Source organism: Eleutherodactylus coqui, chromosome 4 (genome assembly GCF_035609145.1).
Source record: "Eleutherodactylus coqui strain aEleCoq1 chromosome 4, aEleCoq1.hap1, whole genome shotgun sequence".
Classification (NCBI taxonomy): Eukaryota; Metazoa; Chordata; class Amphibia; order Anura; family Eleutherodactylidae; genus Eleutherodactylus; species Eleutherodactylus coqui.
Genome location: NC_089840.1, coordinates 136,291,098 through 136,314,908, shown reverse-complemented (window position 1 = coordinate 136,314,908; position 23,811 = coordinate 136,291,098). Strand labels below are relative to the sequence as shown.

At 48.1% G+C, this 23,811-nt stretch overlaps 1 long non-coding RNA gene across 1 annotated transcript in view; it reads right to left on the bottom strand.

Annotated features, from left to right (window-relative positions):
• LOC136624738 (uncharacterized) overlaps window positions 1-22,476 on the bottom strand; it is a 29,282-nt gene extending 6,806 nt beyond the window's left edge. The window contains exons 1-5 of the long non-coding RNA XR_010792414.1: window positions 22,241-22,476; window positions 21,948-22,089; window positions 21,093-21,794; window positions 9,194-9,284; window positions 6,631-6,722 (exon numbers count right to left, since the gene is read on the bottom strand). This is a non-coding gene — a long non-coding RNA (uncharacterized lncRNA). The remainder of the gene's footprint in view (window positions 1-6,630; window positions 6,723-9,193; window positions 9,285-21,092; window positions 21,795-21,947; window positions 22,090-22,240) is intronic.
• Window positions 22,477-23,811: the final 1,335 nt, after the last annotated feature.

Sequence of the window (23,811 nt, the reverse complement as noted above, 5' to 3'; positions counted from 1 at the left end):
GAACAGACGGGCAGACTGACTATGTGAGGTTATTACTAGAGGCTGGAGGGATCACACTACTTCATGTTCTCTAATCCGATTTCATTCCACATACTAGAAACATGGGGTTAAGGACTTGTGTACCATGTTGTATTATAGATCAGTGGGCTCTCTGCGACATCCTCTACAGCCTTGAGAAGATATATTATCCACTGGAGTAAGCACAGCATGGCTTAGAGTTACAGTATGTACAAGGGATGTTGCTATTACATAGTCAGATCCATAATATACAGGTTCAGACCAGGCAGAGAGTAATAAGCCTAGAATTGGATAAACGTCTTAAAGTGTTTCGGTACTAACATTTTATAAATGGAGAGTATAGTTGCAGCTTATGAGTATAACACTATTCTTTGTACAGTCCCTTAATGAATGGAGGTCATCATTGACCTTGTATGTGGGCAGTAAGGCTAACAATATGAAGGTTGCCTTACAACATGGGACCACTGTAGGTTGCATAAAGGCCCAACAGCCATTCCATGAACAGCTGCCCAACTATCGCTCCTGCGCTTTACAAGGAGTAATAGCCCTTCTGTGGATGGAGGCGGAGCAGTTGGGAGATCATTCTGGCTCACCTGCCTCCATTAACAGTAAACAGGCAGTAATTCATAGTTGAATAACTGCCTGTTTACATGGGCCAATAGTCACTTGGTTTTTAGTTCTGCTATAAACCAAGTGACTCTGACCAGTGAGCGATTTCTTGCTGCTCAGTACCGAGTACACGGTACGGCAATTGCCCAAATTTGCTCTTCCCAGCGATAAATTGGGCGATAATTGCCCCGTGTAAAAGGTAACTTCACTCATGTACTGTCCTCTACGTATAAACTGTAGTGAGGGGGGGCGTGGCCTGCGGATGACCGGGGAAGACACTTGAGAGGCGGACTCCCGCTACAGCCTTCCTTCCCTCAGCCATAAGCCTCCGGTACTCGGCGAAAATCACCCTCCCAGGTTGGGATGGGTAAGAAGACGGCCCCAGACATAAAATCAGCGGCACTCGCCTCAAAAAAGGGACAATGGAGCGCTTTATCGGCGCTCCGTGCACAGCCAGGAGAAGATCCAAAATGGCGCCGGCCAGCACCAGAGCGCATGTGCCGGCTTCCTCACCCTCTGCAGCAGCAGCGGCTCAACAGAGCCCGACTGCACGGAGAACACAGACCACACAGATGGAAACACAATCAACAGCAGCAACAGCAGGAGCTGGGGCAAGGAACTCCCCACAGAGTGATCTAGCAAACCAAAGCAGCCCAGGGACTGAAACCCAAGGTGCAGGGTCTGCATCCACCATAACTCTAAGGGGGAAACCTGCCCCCCCCACAAAACACCCGGGACGAAGCCCCTCAGCACACTACACAGTTACACTACAACCCTACAGCCCTGATAGGAAGGTGATCCTCACGACTGGGACATATCCCCTGGCAAAAGTGCACTCAGCAGCCCTACACTTGGCTCGCCAGAAAGGGCAACATCTATGGCTGATAACGGTGCATGGAAATCACGCATTATGTCAATCCCCACAAAGGATGAATTAAATGCACTATTCACAAGATTTGAAGAGTCTAACAGACAGGCCCTTGACCGGATTTACTCTGATATACACCACATGGGTCACAGGCTCCTCCAGGTTGAGGAGACGCAGGAGGGAATGGCGGCCATCTTGGAATCTCACAGGCAGGTCATCCAACACCAATCAGATCAAATCTCCAACATTATCTCACACTTGGATGACCTTGAGAACAGAAATAGAAGGAATAACCTGCGCATACGAGGCGTAACAGAAGTAGGACACCAGCTAGAGGAATGGGCCCAAACATTATTTCTACAACTGCTGGGCCGCACACGAGAAAAACCGATCATGATAGATAGAATTCACAGGGCACTGGGCCCGAGAGGCTCGGACCCTAACCGCCCAAGGGACATAATATGCAGGATCCACTTTTATAAGGAAAAGGACTGCATCTTACAGAAAGCCAGAGAAAAAGGGAGACCTCACACATAATGGCCGACCGCTCATCCTGCTACAAGACCTAGCACGCAACACACTGCGCCTGCGCCGGTTGTGTGGGACCCGATCTAGCTTTGTCAGAAACCTCACCACTCTCCACCAGGGTAAACAGTTGCACATTAGTGCAACCTATACGAGTTTTCAACTCCTCACCACACTAGTGTGGCGGCCTAATGCCACACAAAGGTTTTTCTAACAAACCTTTTTCTCTTTTCTCTCCACTCCGCTCTTTCCCTCCTTCTCCCCCTCACACCCTCTCCCCCCCTCCTCCCAAATCCGGTCGGGAAGATAACCCAAGAATTATAACTACACAATGACAAATATCACATTTAGTACTTGCAATGTAAGGGGGATAAACAAACCCGCCAAGAGGGGCCAGATCTTGGAACACCTACATAAACACAGAACAATGATTGTGCTCCTACAAGAAACACACTTCCAAGCAAACAAGATACCCAACTGTAGGAACTGCAACTACACCACTTGGTATCACAGCCCTCATCCTTCTAAAAAGGCAGGGGGCACTTCAATTGCCATACACAAAAACTTCTCCTACAAATTAATCTCGCTATCAACAGACTCTGAAGGTCGTTATATCTTTCTAAACATCCAAGTCGGCAATGAAGTTATAACTGTAGCTAACATTTATTTTCCGAACCAAGCACAGGTCCGATTTGGGATCTGGATACTGGGGGCTCTGAGGACCTTTGCGGACGGCTCCAACATCATAATGGGAAGAGACCTCAACCTCAGCCTAGAACCCAAACTCGACTCCTCTGGGGGTAAGTCTAACATCGCATACACAGCACTCCGCAGGGAACTGGCTAATCTCCGCCAGATTGACCTCTGGCGGATATTACACCCGGGAACAAGAGATTACAGTTTCTATTCCCCATCCCATAAATGCTACCACTGACTAGACTACCTATTCATATCACACACACTACTAGATCGTAATCCCTCAAGCTCAATAGGCTCCCTCATCTGGTCCGACCATGCTCCGGTCTGGGGATCATTGAGAGGGTCTCAAAACGATAGAACAAACATTAGCTGGCGCCTGAATGATAACGCCTGCTTACAGGCGATCCAGGAAGCTATCCAAAACTTCTGCCTGGACCACGCCTGGACCCAATCCCTGCGCCCATAAAGTGGGAAGCACTTAAGTGTGTACTCAGGGGAATATTTATATCTCACGGGGCACGCTTAAAGAGAGAACAGGCAAACTGAGTGACCTAATCTCCCAACTGGATCAACTCGAACACGCCAACAAAATCCCGTCCTCTATAAATAAGGCAGCAGAAATTTCAGCAGCCCAAAACAAAATATTACACATACTAGACCAAAACTCACTTAGCCAGAGGGATAAAACCAAAAGATGGTTTTATGAGCATGGGAACAAAAGCGGAAAGGGACTAGCTAGAGCTCTAAACCCAAAAACATCACAAACTCACGTATTTGCCATTCAAACTCAAAAAGGACTGGTCCACGCGAACTCAAAAATAAATAATTTCCACCGATATTACCACGACCTATACAATCTTCCAGACAGATCTAAAAAACAGGGGGCAAAAATAGCACGAGAGAGATTCCTATCTGGCAGACTTTACTCCAACTAGGATCTCGGACTCAGACCAGACCTTATTAGAAGACGACTTCACACTACAGGAGGTAAAAGAAGCAATCAAGTCCCTCAAGATAGGGAAGAGCCCAGGTCCAGATGGGTACACACCCCAGTTTTTCAAAATCTTAGAGGAACACTTAGCCCCTTTACTGCTCCACACCTTCAACTCCATCTCTGACTCGTGCCCCTTCCCCACACAAGCATTACAAGCAGTACTAACAGTCATACCGAAGCCGGGCAAGGACCCATTAGTCTGTGGTAGTTATAGGCCGATATCCCTCTTGAACACTGACACCAAAATTTTCTCCAAAATTATAGCTACACGTCTACAGACACAAATACCATCCTTGATCCATAGAGACCAGGTGGGCTTTGTGCTTGGGAGGGAGGCAGGGGACAACACTATAAGGACGTTGGCCCTCATGTCCCGGGCGCGGAAATCCGGGCATCCCCTCTGTCTCTCAGTAGACGCGGAGAAAGCCTTTGACAGGGTAAGCTGGGGATTCCTGGAGGCAGTCCTTGAGAGGCTGGGCTTCGGCCCCAAACTCAGGAGCCGGATAATGGCCTTGTATAGGGACCCCTCAGCACGTATCCGAGTCAACGGACAGCTGTCGGATCCAATCCAGATTCGTAACGGCACACGTCAAGGGTGTCCCCTGTCTCCCTCCTTGTACATACTAGTTATGGAAGCTCTAGCGAACGCTCTTCGAGCGAATTCGAACATCTGTGGGATCAGGATAGGCAACACTGAACACAAAACAGCTCTATATGCTGACGACCTACTACTATTTATCATGAATCCCAGAATAGCCCTCCCTGTTGTCCTAGAGGAATTTAAAAGGTTCGGACGGCTCTTTAACTTTAAAGTGAAGCTGAGCAAGTCGGTAATCTTAAACACCACTTTAACAGATGCAGAAGTCACCGCCCTAAAACCATCTCTTCCTTTCATCTGGAGATCAGATGAGATCAAATATCTGGGGGTAAGAATCACACCAGACCTAGACCAACTTTTCCTGAAAAACTATAAATCCCTATTAACCTAACTGGAAGCGGACTTTGACAGATGGAAAACAGTCCCTCTGTCTTGGTTCGGAAGGATCAACACCATTAAAATGAACGCCCTCCCAAGATTTATGTACATGTTCCAAACAGTACCAATAAAACTACCGGGGGCATTTCTATTAAGGGTCAGGAGGTCAATGATGTACTTCATCTGGGAGAACCATAGACCAAGGCGTAATTGGAAGGCCCTGACTGCACCCAGAGATTCTGGAGGAATGGGAATCCCAAATTTAGCTCTTTACCATAAAGCCTCACTAACCAAATGCATGTTAGATTTATTCCACAACGGAACACAGAGGCTTTGGGCGGAATCGGAACAGGACTCAGTCCCCTTTAAAGGAATGGGCCTCGTATGGATACCGGGCAAAGAGAAACAAAGACCTAGGACTATCGCCCTTCATAGAGAACATGATAACGACATGGTCAGAATATGTGACTCTAAAGGGAATGATTAGTAAACCCGGCCCTCTCACTCTGACGGGAAACCCAGAGTTGCCCATCTTCTTAAAAGGATCATACCTGACAATTAACACACCAAAGAATATCTTAAGGGTGCGGGACGTGGTGTCGATGGAAGGGGTTAAACCACTAACTGATTTACTCGGAGACAGAAGGCCCCCCCCCCCCCGAAGCATGGTTCCAATACTTACAACTTAGCCACTACATTAGATCTTTAGGAACCACTCAACAATTGAGCCGTCCCACCACCTCATTTGAGGAAATCTGCATTTAGTCTTCCCCGGAACAATACACAATATAGACACTATATCAAATACTGATCGAAGAGGACACCCGTAACTGTGGGAGGGACATAGAAAGGAACTGGGAATGAGACCTAAACACACCCCCAGAGGAGTCCTGGAAAAAATCATATACTCTGTCAGACAAAATGCAGGAATTAAATTACAAAATACTTATAAGATGGCATTAAACTCCAGTGAAACTAGCGAGGATTTTCCCTCAGTATGCCTAAAAGAAAAAGGGTCATTCATCCACCTCTGGTGGTCCTGTTCTCTGATCCACCCACTATGGCGAGAGGTCAACACTCTTTACTCTACGGTTAGCAGAAATCAAGTCCAATTCACACCAGAAATTGCTTTATTGTCCATGTTCCCTGGGTCAATATCACACGCCAAAAGCTCTCTACTGAGATTCTTTATCTTGGCCACACGTCAGATAATTCCTAGAGCATGGAAAACAACAACACCCCCTTCCAGACTATGGTGGCTGGAAGCTTTAGATCACATAAAACACATGGAGGAGCTTTGCGCTAGGGATGAACTAAGATACGAGAAACATGTCTCCACCTGGCTGATTTGGACCCAATACAGACTTTCACCGGAGCTAACGACTTGGCTAGAGACAGGCATCCCACCTTCCCCGATTACAATTATACCCACAACTATGACTACCGTGTCATCAATGATAACAGACCAATAACTATATAATTATATACCTCAACCTTTTTAAGGTATAGACCGGACCCCTCCCTCCTCCCCTTCTTTACCCCCCCCCCCCCACCTCTTCTAAATACCTTATTTCCCCCTTCTTTTTTTTCTTCTCTCTTTTTTCTCTTTTCCCCCAAACATAAACATACTTCCAATACTCTCTATGGTTGCTTGATATAACTAGTTCACTAAAGGATTAGCACTTAATTGTAGTGTCATATTTCGCGATTATAGAGTTGTTTAAAAATGTTTTAAAAAATGTTTAATTTTGGAAAAATAGAAAAATCTGCCTCAGAAAGAAATTACATTATGAAGAATGAAGACAGAGAATATATTTCTATACTGTTTATTTACTCACACGTTAAAATAATATTGTATTCTTTATAAATGCATGGCAGGCAATAAAATTCTTTTGAACCATAAACTGTAGTGAGCTGTTTATTAGCTTACGACTACATTACCATGCACTGGGGAAGTCAAGACACCCCTTCCACTGCAGAAGCTGACGGAAGTCTCCGCAGTTGATGTACTACATTCCGAGCAGCACCAGGTCCTGCCATACAGACAAAGATACAAAAATGTTAATGCCTGCAATCATTTGGTGTAGACTATAGGACGACAGGGGGATAGGATAGTTACTGTCTGTATGATCGATCAGTAAGCTTAATATTGGTGATACCGTGTTTCCCCAAAAATAAGGCACCCTATGAAATTTGCAGAAGTCCCAAATATAAGCCACCCCCCGATAGTAAGGCATAGTAAAGTGTGCAGGCACGTCAAGAGGCCTGTCCCCTGAAGCCATCCCCGTTGTCTCCTACCTCCAGATGTATAGGTAGATCTCCAGACAGACTGCTGTTATCCTGTCCCTGCTGTGCTGTACGAGTGTGCTGTTGTGAGCTCCCCTTGCTGGCTGGAAAAGTCCATACTCTACGTTCTGTTCCTGCTGTACATGTCTGCTGTGATGAGCTCCCCCTGGTGGCCGGAAGCTGCAATACCATCCCTGCTTACAAGTGGTACAGGAACGGCTGTCTGCAAACAGGTACGTTACTTTACAGCCCTTATTTTTTTATGGCTCTGTGTGTGCAGGCAATCTGTGTGTGATTCTTAAGGCTGGGTTCTCACAGAGCGTATTTCCAGCGGAAATCTCGCAGTTTGGCCACAGCGATAAACAGCGAGATTTCCACCGGGAAAGCGCTGCTTCAAAACCCACGGCACTCAGCCGCTTGTTTTGAAGACACCTGGCTGCACGCTTTTCTGTGGCTGGTGAATCCGCACCACAACACCAGCTTCTCCCAGCTTTGCCGTGACAGATTTGCTGTCCCATGTGGACGAGATTTCTGAGAAATTTCGTCCACAAAGCTGGCCAATTGAGGGATTAGCAGCCACAGACGGATTTGCCGCGGCAAAATAAGACACCCCCTGAAAATAAGTCGGAGCGCATATTTGGGAGCAAAAATTAATATAAGACGCGTCTTATTTTCGGAGAAACAGGGTAGTACAGTTCTAGCCATGCACCAGACACAGGAGAGATAACATCATACAGTAGGTGTTCTCTATGTACATAATATTCTAGTTTCACTAATGTACATATAAGAATGTAGAAAAAAATTATTTTTCACATAGAAAACGTAGGCTATGATGCAGACATGAAAACCGATGATGTGGCATCCATAGACTATTTACAAACAGTTTGCCTACATTGACTTTTTTTTACTCCGTTTTCCCGCTTTGACCCCTCAAGTATCAGCCCCTTTTCATTCTCAATTTTTTTAGCCATACGAGGGCTTTTTTGTGAGATGAGTTGTATTTTTTAATGGTGTCCTTTAGTTTACTATATAATGTATTGAGCAGTTTTACACCTTTAAGTGGGGGTGGAATAGTAAAAAAAAAAAAAATTACTGTATATACACGAATATAAGCCTAGTTTTTCAGCAAATTTTTGTGCGCTGAAAAAGCCCCCCTCGGCTTATACTCGAGCCAGGGAAGGCTTTAAAAAAAAAACAAAACCCTCCATACTCACCTCCCAGTCGGCATCTGTGTGTCTGGCGGCTGGCTGTTTGCATTCTCTCCGCTGTCATCCCCCGCCATCCTCTTTGCTCAGCCACTCCCCACAATCAGTGCTGTGTAAGTAAGAGCTGTGATTGGATCCAGCGTCAGCCAATTACAGCCGATGCTCGATCATTCACAGCCAATCTGTTTCAGAATTCTTCCTGCTTGGCTTTTAAATCCCCTGCCGTCAGTGCTGTGTAAGTAAGCGCTGTGATTGGATCGAGCGCCAGCTGTGATTGGCTGGCGCTAGAGATGAGCGAACGTACTCCGTAAGGGCGATTTCGCAATCGAGCACCGCGATTTTCGAGTACTTCACTACTCGGGTGAAAAGTACTCGGGATCGCCGGGGGGCAGGGGGAGGCGCGGCGGAGCGGGGGGTAGCAGCGGGGAACAGGGGGGAGCCCTCTCTCTCTCCCTCTCCCCCCCACTCCCCGCTGCAACCCCCCGCCCACCCACAGCGCACCCGAGTACTTTTCACCCGAGTAGTGAAGTACTCGAAAATCGCGGTGCTCGATTGCGAAATCGCCCTTACCGAGTACGTTCACTCATCTCTAGCTGGTGCTCAATCCAATCACAGTGTTACTTACACAGCACTGACAGAGCCAAGCAGAGAGGACGGCAGGGGATGACAGCAGGGGGAATTCAAGCAGCTTGTCGCACAGACCCATACGGCGGCTGGGAGGTGAGTATGGAGGTTTTTTCTTTTTACCTAGTATATACTCTAGTATAGCTCTGCTTATACTTGAGTCAATAAGTTTCCCCAGTTTTTTGTGGTGAAACTTATTGTCTCGGCTTACACTCTGGTCGGCTAATACTCGACTATTCACGGTATGTTACTTTCTTGCAGATCTTACTTTTAAGGTTTTCATGGTGCTGTAAAAATAACATAACATTCTGTGGGTCAGTACAGTTAGGGCGAGCTTATATATAGTATTTATCAAGTTTTAACAACAGATATCGGAAAGAAAAATTTACCCTGTGGTGCAGAGGACTACGAGTGAGCAGTTTCTTCATTTCATAAACACAATCCAGGTTCATTTCAGCACATAAGCATGCCTTTTTCAAGCTTAACCCCTTGAGTGGCAGGTTTCCTACCACCCTGTCGTGCCCACCAGGGCAGGTTTTTTAAAATGGTCTAATCATTGAATTTCAACTAGTTTTGCAGTTGCGTCTCAAGAGCCATAACTTTTTCATTTTTCCATTGACATGGCCATATAAGGGCTTGTTTTTTGCGGGACAAGTTGTGATTTTTTAAACAGGGGGGAGGAAAAAAAGAAATGGGAAAAAAAGAAAAAAAGGGGCCATGTCATTAAGGGGTTAAATAATGTATTAACGTCCTTCTCTGGGTCATTACGACGCACACGGATACCACATGTGTGATTGTATTTTTGATTTTTTACAAAGTAAAGGGAGACAAGTGTTTTTTTAATTTTTTTAATAATTTTTTTACTTTTTTATTTTTATTTTATTTTTTTTAATTTTTTTTTTTTTTGTCCCTTTAGGGGACTTCCACAGGGACCCATCAGGACCCCTGATCACATTCCAGGGGTCCGATGGTGACAGCCCTTTACATGCTGCAGTGACAACCCTTTACATGCTGCAGTCACATAGACTGCAGCATGTAAAGGGTTAACACAGCAGAGATCAGAGGTTTTCTCTGATCTCTGCTGTAAGAGCTAGTACCTAGCTGTCCTCTGACAGCTAACAACCAGCTCTCCCTGCCACAGAGACCATCCGCTTGCTTCTGACAAGCCGATGGTCTCTATGGCAACTTGTAAACAAAGCAGGACATTGCCGACATGTCGGCAATATCTTCTGCTGGTTTTTCAAAGCCCTTGCACTGCTCTGTGTGGGTCTGTGCAGGCAGAGCACACTGTCACAGCTTGTGGCATTGTGCTCTGCAGCTCCCATCGTGATACATAGCCCGGAAATCTTCCGGGCTATGTCACTATGAGCAGTGGAGCTGGTCCTGGAAAATTTCCGGGCGTGCCACTCAAGGGGTTAAAATACAAGGAAACACAAACTGATATATACATAAATGTTACTCACAACGAGGTATCACTCAGCGGCATCATGTAGTGTCCCCTGACATAATTAATGGGGAATGGCTCCATTCCCTCTAGCGTGAAAAATACATTGTGGAGAATACTTTATGAAGTTTTACACGTAATTGATGAATAATATACCCATTCATAAAAAACAGTAGTAAAATGTATGCTTCTCTGTCAGTTTGAAGAGTAGTGATAGTTTGTTGGAACGCACGTTGGCAGGCCAAACAAGGTCATGTGATTTTTCACGCTACAGGGAATGGAGCCCCAGGTGAGTTTTCATTCACCTTCCATACTTCAATTCTATTGAATGCTTAATGGTTTCATAAGGCGCTTTCTTATTGTATATTGATTTTGATTTATAAAAGTTGACAGTTTTAACCTGGCATATAAAATTTTTAAAATTCTTAGTACCAGAGTGCTATTAACCTTTTAGTGACGGCCCCATTGCCTTTTTATGTCCTCACTAAGTGGGCTTTAATCCTAGAGGACGTAAAAACATACATCCTCTTAGGATTAAAGCGCTCTTGGCTGAGGACGTGACAGCTCCATGCTGTCGGTGCCCGCAGGTAGCCGACAGCATGGAGCGGTCATCCTGGGCTGCGGGCAGTTTCCCCCGGCATTGCGATCAGCGCTATCCAATGGATAGCGCCGATCGCAATAAAGTGGAAAAAAGTTTGATATTCAGCTGCCCTGATGGATTGGATCCATCAGGGCAGCTGAAAGTACCTATCGGCCTTGATTGAGGTGTCCCGCGATGCACGGGTCCTCCGGGACCCGTCGCCGCTCGGCCGGGAGCCCCGGCAAATTCAAAATGTCCTGGCTTCTGGCTCCTGAAGGTAGCCGGCAACCAGGAGATGTTACCGGGGGCGGCGGTGAGTGGTCCCTGGGTCCGCGATCGCTGCTATCCAGTGGATAGCGGCGATCGCGACAAGGTTAAAAAAAGGTTTTAAAAAGTGCCAGTTTCACCTCCCCTTATGGGTCTGATCCATGAGAGGAGGTGAAAATACTCACCTCGGGTCCTCCGCGATGTCCCCGGTGTTCCGGGACCCGAAGTCCCCCTTTGCGCATGCGTGCCCGATGTCAATCATCGGGCGCGGGCACACAGGGGCTCGAGCCCCGGGAAATTCAAAATCCCTCTGCTCCTGGCTGCCATCTGTAGCCAGGAGCAGAGGGATGTCCCTGGTGAGATGATCACTGTTATCCAATGGATAACAGTGATCATTTAACGTAAAAAAAAAAAAAAAGTTTTAAAGTAAAAAAAAAATAAAGTTGAAAAGCTTACGTTTCATCTCCCCCCACGGATGATATCCATGATGGAGGATTAAATTACGTAACTAAGGCCCCCGGATTTATCCGCGGACCTTACCCCAGCTTCTGCGCATGCGCCTATCGCCAAAATGGCAGACGCATGCACAAAAGCCGTGGATTGCCAGGGTAATTTAAAATCTCCCTGCTCCTAGCTACAAAACTTGGCCGAGAGCCTGGAGATTTCACAGGGGCCGCGGTGAGCTGTCCCTAATAACGTGTTCGCCGTTATCCAGTGGATAATGGCGATCACGTAAAAGTAAAAGAATAGGTGAAACTTCATCTCCCCTCACCTATGCGATTGGTGAGAGGAGATGAAACTTTACCGGAGGCCTCCGTATTTGCACCCCGACGCGATCTTCCTCCGTGAACTTTACCGGATTCTGCACATGCGATCACCGGCAAAACACCGGACACATGCGCAGGAGTCAAGGAGCTAAGGAAACTTAAAATTTCCCTAATCCCAGCGACCAATGGTCGCTGAGAGCCTGGAGCAGTGACCTTGTTGAGCGGTTGCCGATCACGTGATAAAAAGGTATCGATCTACCTTAGACCGGTCTCACTTGATTGGATAGGAATTACGGATTCCGCATGCGTCTGATCCGCGGTAATACACGGATCAATCGCATTGGATTACACAATTCCGCTCACATTAGTGGGTCGGAATTGTGTAATCCACTCGCAGATAAGAGAACGCAGCAGGTTCTATTTTACTGCGGATATCCGCAACATAGAGCCAATTGTGCTCCATGGTCACGGATATACCCGCAGCCACATTGTGTACGGGCTGCGGGTACCCGTGTCACCGATAAGCGACGGTGTGGGAAATACAAACAAAAACACAAAAAAAAGTACTGTGCATGATCGCCTGTGTGAGTAGGCAGTTATGCGCAGTACATCATGGGGCCGTATGCAGGGTCACAGCCGGGCTCACAGCAGATTCCACATGCGTTATTCAGACAGCTACCTGTAATACGTAATTTACAAGAAGCCCCAGGAACGCTCATTTTCATGCAGTTCCAGGAGCAGCTTGTTGAGCGCCTTCCGTATGTGACCGCCGCACCTCGGCAAGCTTACGAAGACTCAGAGTGCAACTTTTTACACCCCATCCCTGCCGCTGAGGTCACGAAATACACCCCCCAAAAAGCAAGAGAGGAGGGGGAATACCCGGTCTTATTGTCCCATGTACCCATCCCAATCAGCTTCCATAATTACCCCTGTCTTTAGAAATAGCATACAGTTCACATTACTACTTTTATCTAAGATTTGGAAAACACCGAAAAGGGCGCGGGAGGGAGATTTTTTTTAACGTGTCAATTTTTATTCCGTACCAATGAGCAATGGGGCCTGGAACTTATTCAGTTGTGCCCTGCAATCCAACGGGTGTTCCCTCCATTACAGGTCTTGCCATGTGTCCTATAAGTAGATTAGGGCCACAACGGGAAGGTTTCTGAACACGGGACAAACAGGGGTATCCATTTTGGGGCTAACGGCTTCATTTCTATGTACACTGTACAAAAAACAGGAATTTTTGGTATAACTTACCGTAAAATCTCTCTCGTCACGTTCATTGGGGGACACATGGGATATAGCCACTGCCACTAGGAGGCGACACTAAGCAAAAAGTTTTAGCCCTGCCCACCGGCTATATTCCCTCTGTAGGCACTCAGCTAATCAGTTTTGCATGCAAGCAGTAGAAGTAGCCAGTGGGAGCACAACAAAAATCATATCTTTGACTTATGTAAACATATAAATGTTCTGGATTAATCTAAAGCCATCTGCGACCGAAGAACAAAAAGTTCCAGCAACTATTTCCGAGAAAGGGGTGGGTGCTGTGTCCCCCAATGAAGGTGACGAGAAAGATTTTACGGTAATTTATACCAAAAATTCCCGTTTCTCGTCCGTATCATTGGGGGACACAGCCAGACCATGGGGCACTCCAGAGCAGTCCCGAACGAAACATGGGGAGGGTTATTCACAAATAGTCCCGAGCAGTCGGGACAGCCGCCTGTAGAATCTTCCGACTCAGGGAGGCGTCCGCTGATGCATATGTATGGACCCTATAACATTTCGAACAAGTATGCAAGGAGGCAGATGTAGCCACCTTGCATACCTGCAGGGCTGAGGCCCCCACAGCCCGTGTCGAGTGGGCCGTTAGCAAGAACTGGGGCAACCGCCCCTTGGCGCGGTAAGCCTCTGCCACCAGCGTCCGTATCCACCTAGAGATGGTCACTTTAGCGGCTGCAGATCCCTTACGCAGCCCTCCTCGGATCACAAACAACGCCTCTGCCCGCTGGAAATCCTTGGTTCTTGCAACATATATTCGCAAGGCCCTCACCAGGTTCAGTCGGTGCAGCGCTCTCTCGAATGTACTGGAGCCAGGAAGAAGGATGGAAGAACGATGTCCTCGTTAAGATCAAACGGTGGACACTACCTTCGGTAGAAACTCTGGCACTGGTCTTAGAACCACCTTATCTTGGTGGAAGGTCATAAAGGGTGGCTCGACCGACAGGGCAGCCAATTCGGACACCCTACATATTGACGTGTCGCCACCAGGAAAACCACCTTCCAACATAAAAGCCGCAACGGTCTTTCCCTAAGCGGCTCAAAAGGATGCAATAGCAATAACACCAAATTGAGGTCCCATGCGGGTGTAGGTGGCCGGAACGGGGGAGCAGCGTGGGCGACCCCTTGAAGAAAGGTTCGTACCGCCAACCTGGTAGCAATTGACCTCTGAAAAAGGACTGAAAGAGCCGATACCTGGCCTTTCAGCGAGCCTAGCTTCAGCCCCAATTCTAGCCCTGTCTGTAGAAACGCCAGTATATTAGCCAGTGAGAACCGCATGGGGTGGAGGTGACGGTCCTCGCACCAGCCAAAAAAGCGTTTCCAAACACGATGGTAGATCCTTGATGACGTCTGCTTCCTTGCCTGTATCATTGTCCGAATCACCACCTCTGCGAAACCCGTCTTCTCAGTATCGCAGTCTCAACAGCCAGGCCGTCAAACGAAGCGACCCTGAACTCGGGTGGAAGAGGTGTCCTTGTGACAGCAGGTCCTCCCGCTCTGGCAGGCGCCACGGTAAGGCGGCCAGAAGCTCTATGATGTTCACGTACCATGCCCGTCTTGGCCAGTCTGGTGCTACTAGAATTACCGGGCGCCCCTCCTTTCTGAACTTCCTGAGTACCCTCGGAATGAGAGGGGAGAACACGTATGCAAGGCTGAAACCTGACCAGGGAATCACCAGCGCGTCCACTGCCAACGCCTGAGGGTCCCGGGCCACAAACTGATGTACTCTGTAGTTCAATCTGGACGCCATCATGTCGACATCCGGGGTCCCCCAGCGACGACAGATCGCCTGAAACACCTCCGGGTGCAGCTCCCATTCCCCGGGGTCCACTGTCTCCCGACTGAGAAAATCTGCCACCCAATTTTTTACCCCCGGTATTTATACCGCCGAGATAGATCGCAGATGTTTTTCTACCCAGATGAGTATTCCAGACGCCTCGACCATCACTCTTGCACTCCGCGTGCCCCCCTGATGGTTGATATACGCGACTGCTGTCGCATTGTCCGTCTGGACCCGCACGTCCCTTCCCCTAAGAAGCAGGTCGAAATGCTGCAGAGCTAGCCGGATAGGTCGGAATGCCAAGATGTTTATGGGAAGTACTGCCTCGCGCTGGGACCACACCCCTTGGACGGACAACTCCCCCAGAGTACCTCCCCAGGCGTGAAGGCTGGCGTCCGTGGTTCGTACCGTCCACTCGCCTGGGAGAAGTGAACGACCTCCCTGGACTCTTTTGGGGCTTAACCACCACCTCAAAGCGGCTCGAATGCGGGGTGCCACTACAATCCGCCGATCCAGAGTCAGTACTGATCTGTTCCAACACGACAGAATGAACTGTTGGAATGTCCGTGAGTGGAACTGCGTGAACGGAATCGCCTCGAAAGAGGCCACCATCATACCCAACACCTTCATGCAATGTCTGATGGATACCGGCTTCCCCTGAAGTAGGGACCACCCGTTGCTGACCAATGCTTCCCCTTTTGATTGGGGCAACCGAAGCTGGTGCTTCCTGGTGTCGAAAACCATCCCTAGGAACTCCAGCCGCTGCGTCTGGACTGGGCAGGATTTGCTGTGGTTGATGATCCACCTGAAGAGTCAGCATCTGCAGCGTAATGTGCAGACTCTCTACATTGCTGTCTTGACACGGTGCCTTTATCAGAATATCGTCCAGGTAAGGGATGGCTACCACTCCCCTTGTGTGAAGCAATGCCATTACCGCCGCCAGCACCTTTATGAATACTCTCGGTGACTTTGAGAGCCCGAAAGGAAGGGCCGCAAATTGGTAATGGCTCCCCTGGACCTCGAAACGCAGAAAATCGCTGATGGGATTTGCGAATCGGGATGTGCAGGTATGCGTCCCTGATGTCCACTGACGAAAGGAACTCCCCCGGTTCCATCAAGGCAATCACTGCCCTGAGGGACTCCATGCGGAAGTGTCTTGCTCTGACGTAGTGGTTCAGCCGCCTCAAATTGAGGACTGGCCTGGCCCTGCCAACTTTTTGGGGGACTACAAAAAGGTTTGAATAAACCCCGTCCGCGCTTACAGGATGGAACAGGCACCACTACACCTTGGGCCAGCAGGTGCTCGATCGCCAGGTAGAACTGCGCCGCACTTTCCGGGGCCCTTGGGACTCTGGACCTGAAAAAGTGATCCCAAGGAAAGGACGCAAACTTGATGGCGTAGCCGACTGAGATGACTTACGTCCCGCTACAGGGAAAGTCTGCCCTCCACCCTGTTGAGAACAGGTGGGGGCTGACCCTCATGCTGACACCTTTGTCCCTGCGCCCTTCAGCGCCCTGGAACGAGACCGCCAGGCTGGCCTAGCCTTGAAGGAAGGACCCTTCTGTTCCGTCGGAGCCCTTCTTGCCTGTGATCACTGCCCTGCTACGGGCTGAGACCCAAACCGGCAAAACGACCGAAAAAAGGACCTTTTTTGGTGCAACTCTCTCTCCTTTTCCTTAACTCTGAGGAAGGCAGGTGTTTCCTCCCGTCGCGTCCTTGATCAATTCGTCTAACCAGGCCCCAAAAAGCCTGTTACCCTCAAAGGGGAGTTTGGTCAGAACCCCCTTTGACGATGCGTCCGTTGACCAGCCCTTCAGCCACACGATCCGTTGCGACGCCACCGAGGCCGCAGAGGCCCAAGCCAAAAACTTTGCCGAATCTAGACTCCCCGCACAGACAAACTTCCCAGCCTAGATAATGTTATCCGTGACCTCCAACAATTAGTTGGGCGGAACCCCCGCAAGGATATCCTTGCTCAGTTGCTTCGCCCAAGCCACTGACGCCTTGCTTACCCAGGCGAAAGCAAAAGTGGGCCGCAAAGCGGTGCCAACCGCTTGGAAAGCTGACTTTGCCAAGGAGTCCAGCTTTCTATCCTGCGGGTCTGTTAGTGCAGCAACCTCGGCTGTGGAAGCACGGTATTCCTAGACAACTGCGATACAGGTGGATCCACAACCGGAGGCACTGGACCATTTCCTCATGAGATCCTCTGGGAACGGGTAAGCAACCTCACAGGATTTACCAGGAGACCTGAACCGTTAATCTGGAACCTCCCATTCACTTTCTAGGACCTCCTCAAAGTCCTGATGGGAAGGGAAGACCTGCCGTGGGTGTTTTTGCCGTTTAAAGGACACGGCCGCCAGTGGAACCTCCACTGGTTCCTCTGCTACCTGCAGCGTGTCCTTTACCGCCACCACCAAGCTGTCCATTAACATGGCCAGCCTAGAAACCTGCTCCTCGTCTAAATCAGAGCGACGACGCACAAGAGCGTTCATCCCCCCAACCGCTACTCCCCTTCACCGTTGACTGCAGTTGCTGCACCTGGGATGTAGCCTGGGACGCCGAAGAACACTAGGACTGTGAGGGGGCTGCTTGCGACCTCGCGGACCTCGCAGCGTACCAGGACCGTCAGGAGGATTCCCTAGACCAATGTGATGTATGGATAGACTCCTTGGAACTATGAGACCTGTGAAAGGACTCCCTCGAGTGGCGGGACCTTGAGGACCTCCTGGAGCGACTAGACCTATGAGAGGATTCCTCACGGCTGCGGAATCTCCGTCTCTTATGCGACCTTCCCCGTGACCCCTCAGGGGAAGACGCTTACGTGTCAAAGTGCAAACGGCGCAATATTACCGCCGACATGCTGGCTAAGCCAGAAACCGCCGCGGCAAGAGACCTCGCCCACTCAGGCTCGGCCGCCTGCTCCACAGGGGCGGCGGGGGGTACAGACATTCGTGGGGCCAGCCGAGCCAGGATACAATTTGTACAGTGGGGTTCCGCCTGACCGCACGGGAGTTCTGCATCGCATAAAGCGCAAGCATAAAATTTTGCCCTTCCAGTAGCCTGACTGGAACCCTCTGGCCTGGGGTCAGACATGGCGTTATGCACAGCAAGAAAGGCGCACCCCCTACTGCAAGCGGGTAACTGCAGCACAGGAAAGAGCTGCCTCAGCAGGGCTTACCCTGTCCTGCGGCTGTCCTGTCCCAGCTGGAGCTCCTGGGTTAGCAGACGAGGCTTCTTCCTCCTTTGGAGCACAGCACTGGATCACCTGGCAACAGAGAGGAATTGTCCCGGAAGGCAACGGCCCCTTCTCTGCAGGGGACAGTCTCTTTTAAGCTTCCCGCCCTGCTGAGGTGGGCGTGGCTTCAGTCCGGCTCCCGTCTGTCAACGGGAAGCCCTTCTGCCAGCTCTGCGTCCCGAGACGCCGACATGCCGGCAGTGTTCACCGATGCGCCTGTGTACGTCCGTGTGCCAGCAGTGTTCCCTCCACGTTCGCCGTCACCAGGAGGGGAGCCGCTCCAGAACAGACGGAACCCTATTGCTGGGGGGCCAACGACTCCAATGCACAAGGACAGGGTCGTGCCACCTTTTCTTCTGTGGGTCAGGCGCAGCAGAGTGGAGAATACACCACCTGTCTGTGCCTTCCCCCGGGAGGACAGGAAAGCCAGGGAAAAGCCCCGACTCCCCGTATTCCCGCAACAAAGTCTTCTTCAGACCTACGTACGTCTGCCTCCGCCAGACACTAAGCTAAAAACTGATTAGCTGAGTGCCTGCAGGGGGGGGATCTAGCCGGTGGGAGGGGCTAACAATTTTTGCTTAGTGTCGCCTCCTAGTGGCAGTGGCTATATCCCATGGTCTGGCTGTCCCCCCCCCCAATGATACAGACGAGAAAAACCGTTATTAAATTGACAAAATTGCCAAAAAAATGAAAATCATAATTTTTCCTTCTGCTTTGCTTGGATTCATTCAAGAATTGTGGGGTCAAAATATGCAGTACACCCCTAGATAAATTCGTTAAGGGGTCTAGTTTTCAAAATAGGGTCATTTGTGGGGGTTCTTTATCGTTTTGGATGCTCCATGGCTCTACAAGTGGGCAATGGGGCCTGGAATTTATTCCGTTGTACCCTGAAATCTAACGGGTGCTCCTTCCATTATAGGCCTAGCCATGTGTCCTGTAAGTAGATTAGGGCCACAAGGGGTATGTTTCTGAACACGGGACAAACAGGGGTATCCATTTTAGGGTGAAAGTCTTCATTGATTTGTGTGCTGTACAAAAAAAAAAGTTTTTAAATTGATACAACTGCCAAAAAAATGAAAATTGTAATTTTTTCCTTCTGCTTTGCTTAGATTTATTCAACAATAGTAGAGTAAAAATACACAGTACACCCCTAGATGAATTCGTTAGGGGTCTAGTTTTCAAAATGGGATCATTTGTTGAGATTCTCTGTTGTTTTGGCTGCTCAAGGGCTCTACAAGTGGACAATGGGGCCTAAATCATCTTCATGCTAAATTTCTGTTCTGAAAGCCATAGACTCCTTTCATTTTGGGCCCCGTTGTGCATCCAGACATAAGATTAGGGCCACAATGGGTATGACAAACCGGGGTATCCATTTTGGGGTGCAAGTCTTCATTCATGTGTGTGCTGTACCAAAAAAGCGGTTTTTAAAATGACAATTGCCAAAAGAGAAAAAAAATAATCAATCACAATTTTTTCTTTTTGCTTTGCTGGAATTCATTCAAAAACCGTGGGGTCAAAATGGGCAGTACACCCCTTGATAAATTCGTTAAGGGGTCTAGTTTTCAAAATGGGGTCATTTGTGGGGGTTCTCTATGGTTTTGGCCGCTCAAGAGCTCTACAAGTGGGCAATGGGGCATAAAAGGCCTTCAAGCAAAATTTATGTTCTAGTTCAAAAGGTTTTTATTGGCACAGAGAGTAATGGACAGAACAACGTACATTTCAAGATGCTTTTCAATTTTAGTGCAATTAGGATAAATCTAAACTTTATGACGCATCCGCTTACTAGCTCCTCCTCCTCTCCACCATGGAGCCTACTGTAGGACTCTCTCTGTTCACCATTTATCTTAAGAAAGAGTCCCCCTTTCCCCTCGAGGAAGGGGTCCAGGGGGGTGTGGGAAGCAAACAAACAAAAGGACAGAAGAAGGTATAACTAATCATGGTGCTCCTGGGAGCGTAGCAGGGGTTTAGAAGGGGATAGGGGTGGGTGGTGCCCAGAGGTTGGGGTTATGGCATCGCTGTGCACTTCTGTCTTCATGTGTCAATTGTCGTGCTTTGCGTCTCCTGGAAGGGGGTTGGGTCTCAGTAAGAGCACGTCTCCTCCGCTCCGCACTACCGGGCCAGTGTCGCTCCCCAGTCTTTCTGGGCTGCGCTGTTGGTGTGTCACCTGTTTATGTCACACCTATCATCTCTCAATCCACTCTCCCATTCCGGGAGACGACCACAGTTGTACAGCGACTCCACATCTCTCCACAGTGTCAACACTGGAAGGCAATCCCACCATCTATGAAAATTTATGTTCTGAAAAACACCGACTACTCCTTTCGTTTTGGGCCCCGTTGCGCATCAAGACATAAGATTAGGGACAAATTGGGTATATTTGTGAACACAGGACAAACAGGGGGATCCATTTTGGGGTGTCAATCCTCATTTTCATGTGCACTATAGGAAAAAAAATGCCTTTATTTAAATATAAATATTTATTTTTTCTCCTCTAAATTGAATTCCTGACCAAAAAAAAAAAAAACAAAAAACCTTTTTTTTTGCTTTGCTGGAATTCATTCAAAAACCGTGCGGTCAAAATACTTATGAAACCCCTCAGTGGATACATTAAGGGGTGTAGTTTTTAAAATGGGGTCATTGGGGGGGGGGGGTATCTATCATTCTGACACTCACGAGCCTTTGCAAACTTGGCTTGCTATAAGAAAAGTGTTCCTCAAAATGCTGAAAAGTAAATGTTAAATTTGTACGTCATCTAAATCAGTGGCCAACCTTTTTGGCACCAGGGACCGGCTTCAAGCAAGACCATTTTTACAAGGCCCGGCAGGGTGGGGTGGGACATGGGTGGGGCTTTGGTTATATGAGGCGGAGTTATGAAGGGGGTTGGAGTTTAGTGCATACTTATTTAATTATGACATTTAGAATATGACTCAACTCACCATATGTTCAGAATGAGGTGGAACCTGCGCCACCTTTTTAGCTGCAGCCTCTCCTAAAAGTGAACGGCTTCTTAGCCTTGGCAATGCGGCAATAGTGAACGGCTTCTTAGCCTTGGCAATGCGGCAATAGTGAACGGCTTCTTAGCATTGGCAATGCGGCAATAGTGAACGGCTTCTGAGCCTTGGCAATGCGGTTAGCCACTAAGAATGATGCTCTCAGTGCAGACACACTTGTTGATGTGGTGGCCTTCAATAATGGCTTCTGTCCTTCGTGTTCACATTTTTTTTCTTTCAAAAAACTCCAAAGGCTTGTCTTTAGATGCAGGGTACTTAGTCTGTAAGTGGCAAGTCAGTTTTGTAGGCTTCATGGCCTCGTTTGATAGCCGGTCGCCACATATCAAACAGAGTGGGCTTGGGGCCTGTGAATCGCCAGTTACAATGAGTCCTATCTAAATTATGGGTTCATAGCATTTTCTTTTAAATGCAGCTTTCTTTTTTCTTTAAGCAGACATGGAGTCTTCATCTGTCTCATCATCGGGTCTTTCTCCCTTTTCAAAGAAGCTCTCCAGCCATGTTTGTTTTTTACTCATTTTACAAGAGTTTGAGGCAGAGGCGTAGTGGGCCCCTAACGCTGAAAGATGGCTACTGCTTCTGACGACGGGCACTGCTGCTGATGATGACTGCTAATAATCAACTGTAGGTCTGCAAGAAGCATGGTCAAAAAAAGAGTAACAGTTTGTGGTTTGCAACCATGAAGAGACACATGTCAGTATAGCAACTATCTATTGCGATGGCAGTATATGCCCCCTGCCTGCCCGGCAGCACACACAGGGGAGAGGAATGTGACAGGATTACCTTGAAGCTCCTAACAGGGATTATAGATGATGCAGGTCTCCTGGTAACCGGCAGTGGTAGTGATGGCTGCTGTGGCACAGTGGCGGCTCCTTCTATGTGCTCGCGGGACGCTCTGCTCTGTCTGGCGCCGCACTCCTAAGCGCTTTAAGAGGTTTAGTAGTGTGAAACCCTGGTGGATTTTAAAGCTTTCATTAAGCCTTTAACTTCAGCCTAGCAGCACACACAGGGGGCAGTATAATATGACCCCGCTTGCCTGGCAGAACACACAGGGGAGAGGAATGTGACAGGATTACCTTGAAGCTCCTAAAAAAGGATTATAGATGAGGCAGGTGTCCTGGTAACCGGCAGTGGAAGTGGCAGCTGCTGCTGGCACAGTGGCGGCTCCTATTCCTATGTGCTCGCGGGACGCTCTGCACTGTCTGGCGCTGCACTCCTCAGCGCTTTAAGATGTTTAGTACTGTGAAACCCTGGTGGATTTTAAAGCTTTCATTAAGCCTTTCTTAACTTCAGCCTGGCAGCACACACAGGGGGCAGTATAATATGACCCCGCTTGCCTGGCAGAACACACAGGGGAGAGCAATGTGACAGGATTACCTTGAAGCTCCTAAAAAGGGATTATAGATGAGGCAGGTCACACGTAACTTATCCACCCCCTCCCCCACAAGCACACACATAGGGCAGCATGTAATTTATGCCCCCCCAGAGCACACACATAGGGCAGCATGTAATTTATGCCCCCCCCCCAGAGCACACACATAGGGCAGCATGTAATTTATGCCCCCCCCCCAGAGCACACACATAGGGCAGCATGTAATTTATGCCCCCCCAGCACACACATAGGGCAGCATGTAATTTATGCCCCCCCCAGCACACACACATAGGGCAGCATGTAATTTATGCCCCCCCAGCACACACACATAGGGCAGCATGTAAATTATCCCCCCACCCCCCCACCCCCAGCACACACAGTGCAGCATGTAATTTATCCCAAAAAAGAAATATGGGCTCACCTCACCAGCAGTATCTTCCAGTGTTGCAGGGAAATCTGAAATTCAACAGGAGCTCCGTCCTCAAGCAGCCGACGGCAAACGGCTAAATTCCATATAAATAAAAATAGAAGTCGAGAGGAGCTGCTACCGTTAAAAAAAATTCATTTATTAAGTAAAAAAAGCATACAGCTCACAGGTTCGCGCTGAACGCGTTTCGGCTATAGTAGCCTTTGTCAACAGCTATGAGGTATGAAATACACAAGACATTTATAGACAAAATACAAATTAAAATCAAAGAAGCAATACCTGTGTGTGCTAGCCTGTCAGGAGAAGAGGTGTGGAGGGTGTGTTCAGGAGTTAATTGCATCACATGTTGTAACCAGCATACAGAGATTTGTTGCAAAAAAGGTTAAAACAGACAGACAGAGGAACAAGTATGTATGTGGATATCTGGAAAATAGTATTTGAATACATCTATACAGTGATAAATAAGTGAAAATTTTAAAGGGAAAAGGAATCTGGAAGGCAAAAATTCCAACAAAGTAAAAGTCCATGAGAAAAAAAAAAAAAATTTTTTTGGAATACATGCTCTTAGATCTCCTAGATATATAGTTACACAAGCTATCTCTGCATAGTAATAAAACGATTGCAGGGTATATGAGTTCACCAAAATCTACAGAGCAGAAGTCAAGAAGAAAAGAAAAAAAAAATTCTCTTTCTTCTGAATGCATACTCCCAGATCTCAGATATATAATTACATAGATTATCTCTGCATAGTAATAAAACAATTGCAGGATATACAAGTTCACCAAAAATTACAGAGTAGAAGTCAAGAAAAAAAAACAAAAACACCTTCTATTTGTTTTTTAATAAAC